Source organism: Thermobia domestica, chromosome 7, assembly GCF_964235325.1.
Source record: "Thermobia domestica chromosome 7, izTheDome1.hap1.1, whole genome shotgun sequence".
Lineage (NCBI taxonomy): Eukaryota > Metazoa > Arthropoda > Insecta > Zygentoma > Lepismatidae > Thermobia > Thermobia domestica.
The window spans coordinates 116,252,476-116,263,252 of NC_137460.1; positions in this window are offsets into that span (position 1 = coordinate 116,252,476).

The window sequence follows — 10,777 nt, forward strand, 5'->3', positions numbered from 1 at the left end:
GGTTACGATATCCTTCCTGAACAATACGATGGATCATTAATTGTTCTCTGCGCTCATACCCCCCTGATAAATTTTGCAAAAAATAGCGCGACATCACCAAGTAGTTCCAAGTGTTCGATGGTGTCAGATAATAAAGTATGTAATCATGAATTATGTTTCGATAGTTACTGGAGTCCCATTGCTTTTACTTTTGCATTGTCAACGTTTAAAATTCGTTGCAAAAAATAAAAGATAATTCTGCAAGATTCAGTAGTATACAGTATATATCGAAAGAAAAAAGGCTTGCTATGAGAGTGGGTTTTCATATTGAATTATTTTAGTAACTTTATTTTCTGCGGACTTAATATTGAATCCTTATTATTACGTTACTATATGTATATTTATGGTGCCGTGTTTTTCGCTCAAGTAAAGAATAATAGTTTAGAGTAGGTAAAAGCAGGAACACATGAGTTTTCGTGTTGGGATAGACATCAAACCTATGTACTTGGAATCCTTACTAAGGAGAAAATAATCATAATAGTAAAACTTTATTTTGAGTGCTGCAAACAGCTCGTAAGCAAAAATACAGCATTTGTTAAAATATTACATAATAATACCAGCCACAATAGGCTACAAGTAAAATAAGAATTATGATAAATTATAAGTCAATTGTAAACTTCTCAGGTTAGGACCCTTGTAGAACAGTAAAAATGTGCAAATTATTTAATTCAAACTGCGTTTCTAAATCAAGATCTAGAAAAAGAGGCCGAGTACTAAAATAGTATTTTCCAAACAATGTAATTAAGGTTTCATATGAAATAAACTAGTATTACTTTCTAAATTTCTCATGCTCATCAAGCTAAAATATATATTTTGATATTATATTGGTTAAAATATATTGAGATAAATATAAATTTTTAAAGATTGACAGAAAATTCTTTGTCATAAATTTAATATATTTATTAATCTATGTGATAGATATTCTGCAAGATTTGTAAAATATGGGGTTATGGTCAGTTTATATTACAACATTTTGTAAGCCTTTTAAGTATCTTCAATTTCCAATTTAATGTGTCCATCGTCGATTGATTCCTTATTTTATAATTTACTACTCTTATACCTACGTCTTCTAGACAATATTTGCTACAGTACTTATTTTCTAATACTATGTTCAGTCCATGCACGTACAGTATTTTGACTAAAAACCAAGAACTATTTCTTTTAATATGCCATTACAAGAGGTATGTGCGTGAAAGAGTAAGCAAGTCACTATTAGAAAAAAAGATGAATAATAACATATACAATCTGTTAGTTATCAGTATATCATGCTACCTAAATAGGTAAAAAACAGTATATTATTATTGATTACAAAGGACGTATATTTACATACCATGAATTTCAGTTCTTTTTTCTCGTACGCTGTGCACTAATATTTACCCTCGAGCATGTTACTTCGTTCATGTTAATGCGATCTCCGACTGATATAATATCTTACTCGTATGTACTGAAGTGAAATTGAACTAGTGAAATCCTGTAAGTGATGAGTTCAAGGTTGCCAACCCTTATTAAGAAAAAATCGGGACAGGACAATTGGTGTTGGAGCCCCGCCCCTCCCGGTGGAGACAACTCCGCGTACAGCGAGTTATTGAAAACAATGTAAATAATCAGCTGAATAATACGAACCTGAATGAATGCAACACCTTATTCTTTTCCCACTCACTGCTCATCACTATATATCAGCAATATATGCAAACAAATTCAAGCCAAAACAACTACAATTTATTTAATACAAACAAAGTTTAGAGAGAAAACTCTGAGTCCATAATATTTTGAAGGAATTACTGACAAAAAGTATTATTAAAATTTAGTCTTATTCTTTGGCTACCATCATACAACAAATTTAAACCAACACAATTGTTATTAATTTAACATAAACAATGTTTAAAAAGAAAACTATATAGAATGTTTGGTTAGAGTGGCGGCCACCCGCTGAAGTGAGCGCTAGGATTACTGCCACTGCGGTAACGGTCACCTTTATGTAGAGGTTGCAAAAATAATATACTTTTAGCGCTGCATAGAAAATACTATCATAATCGGCTGAACTATGAACTCAAAACAATTCAGAAATAACTATAAATTAAAGACAAGCACCAATTTTTCATGTGTCAAATTAAAACAAATTTGTTAAATTGATTCTACATAAAACTGCGTGTACAAGAAAAAGTTTTTCGTTTGTCAAAAAGGCCTAATAAAATATTAATTAACTTTGAAAATCGATAAGTCGGGACAATATGCGTCCCGATAAATATCCGGTCGAGACGCGGGACAAATAAGTCAAAAATCGGTACAGTCCCGACAGAATCGGGACGGTTCACAACTCTGGATGAGTTTCTGCTTCTTTGGCCTTGAGAGCGGTTGTTACAGAAAGAGGCATAGATTCAACAGGTCTAAAGAAATTTTTCGAATATGATGCCAAACATCTTTCAGATCTCATTGATTACAGGAGAGGATGCCTGTGGTGGTGACGTGGTAGATCACCTTTATCAAACTATCCTATAAGTGTGCAATGAAGGTGTAATTGGGACTTCTCGACTGTCATTTCAGCAGGGAGAAGTAAATGGAACTCTCCTGCAAACACGCAGTAGTCAACCGAGATCCGTTACGAGAGCGGCTGCCTAGCTAATATACTCCATTTCCTTTGGGATGGCAGAAAGGAATAAAGATGTCCTTTACTCTGCAGATTTACACACTTCGATGCATTAAGAGTGTACTAAAGGTTCTACATTGCTAAGACAAAACATCCTTTTACAATCATGACCATCACCATCCTTGACCATTATCTTGTGCAATTGTAATCTGACACTCCAGAACCATGGCTTCATGGGGTTGGCTTCATATTCTTACATTACCATCAGCGTGATAAAGTTGAAATTGAGACTCAACATTCTATGGTACTCGTTTCTATTGTCCAGTCCGACATTCTGTCACAAATGCCAGGCATTGAGCTCAGTGATGTACAGTGACAAGTGGTAGCTTAGAGGATCGTAGGCTTTTGAAGTCTATATGGTGAAGTGAGCACTGTGCAGTTCAGCTGATAACCAGCTGAACACCTCATTCTGTTAGGTAGTCATCATCTGGGGAAAGGTTTACTGGTGTTTGATACAGTGAATATGATAACGAAATCATTTAGACTTTGTCCTCCTATTATTGGTAACTCGCCGAAAATATAATTTTTCATTGATAATGACATACATACCTGGAATTAAATACATAAAATACAAAAGACTAAATTTGTAATGTTATTTTCCAAGAATTGTCATCTCTCCAACTGTGAGTTGTAATATTTATTTAGTTACGTTATACATTGTACAAAATATCAAGGTAAACTCCCTATTTATGTGAAATATACTAAAAAATTAACTATTACTTAAGTTTTCATTCAAAAGATGTAAGTTTTACTCATTGCGAAACTATTGTCGACTTCCAAATTTTGTGAATTCAATATGGAAGCCGGAAATAAATCTGTTGAAGTTTTCAGTAGAAATAGAGTGATATTTGAAGATATGCGACCTATTCATCGGACGCTGAATCCTCGTCAGAAACAGTTTCTAACTATCTCTTATCATTAGAACAATCCACATTACGCTTTATTTTCTTCCAGATTATGCTTAATTTCAATCATTGTTTTACATTAATAATGTGTAATGTACAATATTTACTATACATGAAATATTCTAAATATCTTGAACTATTTATAAATATTTCATGTAACCAGTTTTTTCACATTTAATGAACGTTCTAATTAATGCACTGTATAGAGATATTAGGGTAACCAGACATACTTTTTTTTAAGAATATTATACTCTTTTCGAGGTTCATATACTCTATACTCTTTTTGCTTCCCAAAAATATCGAATTATACTCTTTTGTGGTATTTTCAATTTCATTTAACGTTTAATGCATTTTTCCATTGAAAATCGCATTTTTTCCCTGTAAAAACTTGGACGTTGACAACACTGTTTAGTACTTCGTAGTAGCAGACCCGCTGCGCTGTGGTGCGTTTCTCGTCCTCGTTGCATTGTAGGGTTCCCAAATTTTATTTTTGCAAAAGAAAATATAATAATATAACTAAACTGCTTTTTATTAAGTAAAGACGGCAAAATTAAAGTGATAGATTTATCCAAAGTTTCAACGTTTTAATTATTAAATTGTTAATTAAATTGATTGAGTACCTGGAATGATTTATATTTTCGAAATTTATATCTGGTGTTCCTACAGTTCATTGCACAGGGTTTTGTTTTCCTTTCAAAGTGAGTCAGTTCTTGGTAGTGGGAATTGCGCAGTGATTATTATTCTAATTAACGTGCGTACGTACACTAAATCAATTATATTATTCGAGGATTGGAAGGATTTGTTTTATTAACAATGTCGCGAGGAAAATGTTAGTATAATCAAGGGTTTGAAATAAGCTATCCTTGCATTAAAGGGCCTGCAGTAACGATGTTTACAAAGCATGGCGCACAGTATGTAAGAAGGAATTCTCTATAAAGAATAAAGTGAAATATGATATAGAACAACATATAAAATCTAAGTCGCACACTGAATGCTCATCAACTTCCGAAGCAGGTAAGTTGGATAGTTTTTTCACCACAGAATCTTCAGAAGAGTTAGATTTAATTTGACTAGAACTTAATTTGACTAGAACTGTGGTCATACCATAATGTTAAACATGACCACTCTTTTAGAAGCATGGACTGCACTAGCAAACTTTTGAAATCAACACTGAATTTAAAAAAATGTATGTGCGAGAAGGAAAACGGAGGCTTTGTTAACAAATGTGGTGGGAGTGTGGTCAGAAAATATTTTAAGTTATAGTGTTAAAAAGTCTCCTTTCGTTGTTGTTGCTTGTGATGCTTCCAATCGTAAAGCAACTGTATAGTGGGGTGGGGGGACACTGAACAATTTCATGGTAATTTACCTTATAAGGAAGGGTTCGCAACGAATGGAAGAAACTTTACATAGAATCGAAACCCCAATATGTTGTTCAACACTCGGTGCAAGCACTGCGCGATATCTGGTATAGAATGGATGCTACGTGCGTGAAAATGAGCACGTGTGTTCCGTTCAGAGTCACCCACGACCGAGAGGTGAAACTGAACAAAGGAGGAGTGACACTGAACATTAAAAAAAAAGCACTAAAAATATGCAGAAATACTAAACGTATATATTTTAGGGAAGAATAATCTGCATGTATAATCTGTCCAATAAAAACAAAGGAAGAGATTTACTAAAGTCAAAACAAAATCAATAATATATCTACTGTGTATTAAAACTCCTTGGGGAACGTAGACCCCGTAAAACTAAACAATGCTGACATGTGCTCACGCACTGGTTTTGCATCGTCCACAGATAAAAAGTACGTTGTCAGCAGTGCTTACACAGACTATGCGGTACCAACGACTGCATCTTGAACATTGGATCCAGTTACCTATTGCAGATAACCCAGGATAGAGAAATGAAAGCGCTTGCAGCATTACATCACGTGATTAACTAAACATTTTCTCCTTTCTCGGCGAATGTCACGAACACTGCATTTAAACAACCTTTGTCTGCCACAACACGCTTTGGTTTATTGTTGAAAGAAAGGTCTCTTCCACATTGTAGATGTGTTCCGGAGAGTTGATCAAGCCAGTGTCTTCTACGGTTTGATGCAGGAGATCAAAATGTTCTGTGACAACTTCCTTGTTGAAACCTTTTGCTCTTGTAAGAGATAGCTGTTTCAGGGTTCGTAATAATAATTCATGGTTTCGTTTGAGAAACAATCGAAGCCAATCTTTTCCCACCGATCGCGTCTCCCTGTTGAAAGGATGTTTCAGTGCCTTCTTTTCAGCGTAGAAAAATGCGGTTTTTCTTACATTTTGCAGTGTTATAGGAAAAGCTTTCCGTGCCACCTTGAGCAACACTTCCTCTTCTTTCCCAAACACGGGCTGACCTCCTACTGACAGATTTCAACCGCAAGTGCAACGTGCCCTTGGGTATCTCGTATTTCTCAGCAGCCTGGCAGAGAGACAGTTTTTAAATTTCTTCGAAGGTTTGCACCATTGTTTGCTCATTCCATCGTTCATATTTTGTGCCATTCTTTACTCTTTTGTAGTCTCTGGGCAGCTGTAATGAAGCATGAAACCCTGATAAGGCACTGTATACAAATTGTACAGTAAAACATCATAACAGCAATACAAAGCTGTGTTCAATGTCACCCCATCAAATCTGTTCAGAGTAGCCCCACAACGCAGGTTATCGGTTAAGTGTTCGTAATTTTTCACAGATGGCAGCACCAGTCAGCATGTAGCAGTCAGGCATGACTAAATCCCCGCCAAACTTCCATGCATCAATAACGTGGTTCTGTGCTGTCTCTCATAGAAATTACACACTATATACACAAGGTCTCAAACTACAGTATGGCTATTTTATTACTTGATCCTTACATTTGTGTTTGTCTCTTTCGCTTTCCTCTCCAAAACAAACGTGAGTTCCTCACGTCACACGCATATTTAGCTCAGCACACAAACGTCTTCCAATTCCACCACTTTCTATTAAACTCAAGGTGGCGGTTTTTGGAAACAAATGACAAACGTTAATATGTTCAGAGTCGCCCGCCGTTCAGAGTCCCCCCACCCCACTCTACTCATGCCTGTTTTAGTGCAGTACTATGAAGTAGATACTGATATTAATGTAAAAACATGTCTTCTAAAAATTCATAATATATCAAATGAAACCTCGGAAACTGTGTCGAACGTATTAATTGATACATTACGTCAGTTTTGTTTGGAAAGTAAGGTCATCGGTTTTGTAGCTGATAAAGCACCAGTCAATTTTGGAAGCATAAAAAATAAAACAACAGGAAACGTGCATAGCAAACTAGAGTGCAGGTTGAAGAAAAATGTTTTGCCTATCGGGTGTGGGGATCATATCCTTCACAATGGAACTTCTGTGGCGTGTTCGAGAGTAATACCGATCGATGTTGAGAATTTGGTTTTTAAAATATACAACCATTTCAGTATTTTTACTGTAAGGACAGATAATTTGAAAAACTTTTGTGAGTTCAGTAGCTGTCATTATGAGGATCTTTTGTATCACTCAAAGACGAGATTCTTGTTTCTGCTTCCGTGTGTAGAAAAAATTATGTCAGTATGAACCACTTAAAGGGTACTTTTTGAGTGATGAAAATGCTCGTCAATTTCTTTCGAGACGAGACAAGTGAGTTGTGGCTGTGTTTCCTGCATGTTCAGCTAATCTTGTTCACTGAAACAATTACAAAAATTGAGAGGGAGGATATAACAGCGACTGAAGTTTCTGTTGAATATTTTGAACTTCTGAGGAAATACAGAGATAGAATTGAAGAATACTTTTTTTCCGTTTTCTGCTAGAAATTTACTTACGAAACTTGTAAAAGAAGGGAATATAAAAGAGGAATATGCCTACTCAGTGTTAAGAAGATTTTACTTTGAAGTGATAACATACCTAGAGATGCAGTCACAACGTTTTTTCGGAGAAGTAAACAAGGTGAAACATTTACTACTGGACACATCAGTTACTTATGAAGAATTTCAGGAGTCGTTTGCATTTTTCTATGAGCAGGTAAAACATGTAGACAGTTCGTTGGAATTCAGTGATAATGATATTTTTGACACTTACTGTGCAATATCCAGATGTGTTAAAGAACACCTTGAACAATGGGGAGAGAAAAGAGAGACAATGATGGGCAAATGGAAAATAGTGTCCAAAAATTTAGTGCGGGCTGGGTCAAATTTGAAAGTGATTGTACCACTGGTGCAATTCTTGTTTACTTTACCGGGCACTAATGTTGATTGTGAGAGGTTCTTCAGTGCTATTAACACTTACTGGAGCGAGGAAAAAACTCAACTACAGTGTCGACACTGGTACAAGTGATGAAAGTGAAGTTCAATGTAAGCATGACCTGTGAAGAGTTTAGACTGGCAATAAAGGATGATATTAACTTACTCAAGGAAGCAAGATCGTCGCAGAAGTATGAATGATGGTGAGTAAAACTGTTTTAAGTATTTAACTCATTTGCATGCGCATTGGATAAAATACTGTAATTCATCTTGTCTTCATACTTACTGTCAATTTTTTTGGATATACTCTTTTGGATTTAAAAAAATCTGGTCACCCTATAGATATGCTTTACTCGAGTCAGTTTTTTTAATTACTTGTGTGCGCCTTAGAGGTGCATATATACAGAAAGGGCAAATAAAAGATGCAACAAAAAGTACAGAAAGTGCTCAAGTTTAAGAGATACACATAACAATATAGTGTGGAAAGAAAACTGTTGTTTATTCATTGTTGGCAGAAAGTTTTTTCTTCTTTTCTTTTTTCTTTTCTGAACTTCAAACGATTACACCGGAAAGTTTACAGATAGTCCAGTAACTTTAAGCAAAAAACAGTCCTGAATTGAAAAAAAAATAGGGGAGAGATAGAACCTTTTGCAATAGTCTCAGTTTCAGGTCCTAGTTAACATACTAAAAGTCTCCAAAGCGCGGGCTTTGGAACCTGGGTTATGACGTCATCAATATCGCAGCCGTAAGAATTTATAGAGTAAATTTAATTACCTATAAACTCTCACAGAATTAACGTAGAAAGGTCATTTTTGTATCAAATTACAGAGAAATTATTCACCATTTTTTTATGCAGCAATATCGTACATATATCTAAAATTTCTTCTGAGTTATATTAACCAAAAGTGAGCAAATGCCATTTTTAAATCTTTTTCCGAAGTTTCCGGTAGTTATAAAACAAAGTTACAATATTTTTCATCAGTTATGTAATATATTCTTAGAGCTGTAAAACAATACCAATAAATTTTCTCTATCTAAACTAACTAACTAACACTATGGCCTATGGAACCCAGAGGTTCAATGCCGCGTTCACAAAAGCTCTCCACTGACTTCTATCCTTAGCTAACTGCATCCAGTTTCTACTCTGTATTCCAATCTCTGCGAGAAATTTTCTCTATCATTAATGCTAATGGAGATATGTTAATTTATTTGCCACAAGGTGTGATTATGCTCTAGGCAGATTGCTTAACGGCGATACAACTTTGTTATGTTAGAAATTTAAGGACATATAATTTTAAACCCTGCTTAATACTTTATGAGTATTCTCAGGGGATATTAAAATGTCTGTTCTAATCATGGTACACATCTCAACGTTTATATTTATAAAGTAAGTCTATTATGTATAAATAATATAATTTGGATTACAAAATACATAAATAATAGTTATGTGTTTTTGTCTTATTAACTTTTATTCCTTGTTAAAAGTGAGATACATAATTTGAACAGAAAATAACCATTATTGAGAATATTGTTTTCTTATTGAACCACCTAATCATGGTGCATTATAACCAACAATAATTAATTCATCATGCAAATAAATAAAGAGCACTGAACGCCAATGGGGAATGTCAGAAACGATTAGACTTGTTACGCTATGAATAACTAAATATCTTCACAAATTTGCTATTGAAAACATGCATCACACCTTACATATTTTAATCATCTTTCTCACGAACAGATAACAGAGACTCGTGCAAAGAAGGTTCATCATTATCATCCTCATCGTAATCAGAAATACTGGGGTTTCTATATCCACTACTATTGCAATAGCCACAAAAAAGAACACTTTAACACTACTACAACGACAACTTTGTTCACATCCAGTTTCACACTTGTAAGATATTAACTTTAAGATGAATTTGGAAGCCGGAGGTTCTTGAGTTAAAACTGGCTGCAGAAGACCCATCCTGTGATGTGTGTAGCAAATTGTTGCTCCTCCACTGTTGCACCTGAGATACGTTTTGAATTTTCTCTTGCTGCCGTAGATGTTGGGGGAACTCGAGCAAGTTCCATTTGAGAGGTGATAGGACGTATTGCCACTGCTTTTAGGAAACGCTGATATCGAAGAGTATTCAGACGTTTTTGCTTTAGGAGCATCATACAAGGCCTATAGAAATTGCTCTCCTGCTTCTGTTACTTCTTGAGCATTTGCATTAGGATTATTGCATACTGAAGTAATTTGTCTTAGATTAGGCTGTGTTTGGAGAAGTCAGAATTATTTTTTCTTCCCTTGGTCAAACAAAGATGACGTAGTGTGACATCTGGAAACAGAGTGCTGAAATAGCATCCCTTGATATAAGTATCCAAGTGCGTCTTGGAGAGGCTTAATATGGTAAGTCTGTTTAGGACATCTTTCCACAGATGACTTTTGAAAGTAAATGGGCACATCATCGGTACCAAGTGTAATTGGAAGGACGAGTAAATTCATATCCGTGCCAACGACCACAGTTGCTTTCCCCTCTGTCGTATCCAGTGCTATCCTAACTATCAATGCATCAGCATCAGTCTGCGCTTACCCGCGTCAAAATATTTCCAAACTCAAAGTGATTTCCTAAATCAGCAATAAATCGTTCGTTATTTCCAGAATTGCTCAGAATCTTTTCTTTTGCTACCGTGCACATAATATTTTCTGTCAAGTGGGTGTAAAGTTGAAAATTGCTTTTGTTTGACGACGGCTGTGCTCTTCATTTTAATGCTCTGGGCATGGAATACGCTCTAGGCATGGACAACGTAGCTTTTACCAAAATGGTTTCTCACATTGGTGGAGTACAGTCCATATAATTCTTTGTAAGTCAGACATTGTGGCCAAACAAAAGGTTGGCAATAAATATCCACCATCTACAACATAGGTACAATCTTCAGGAGGGCATAGATACTTGTCG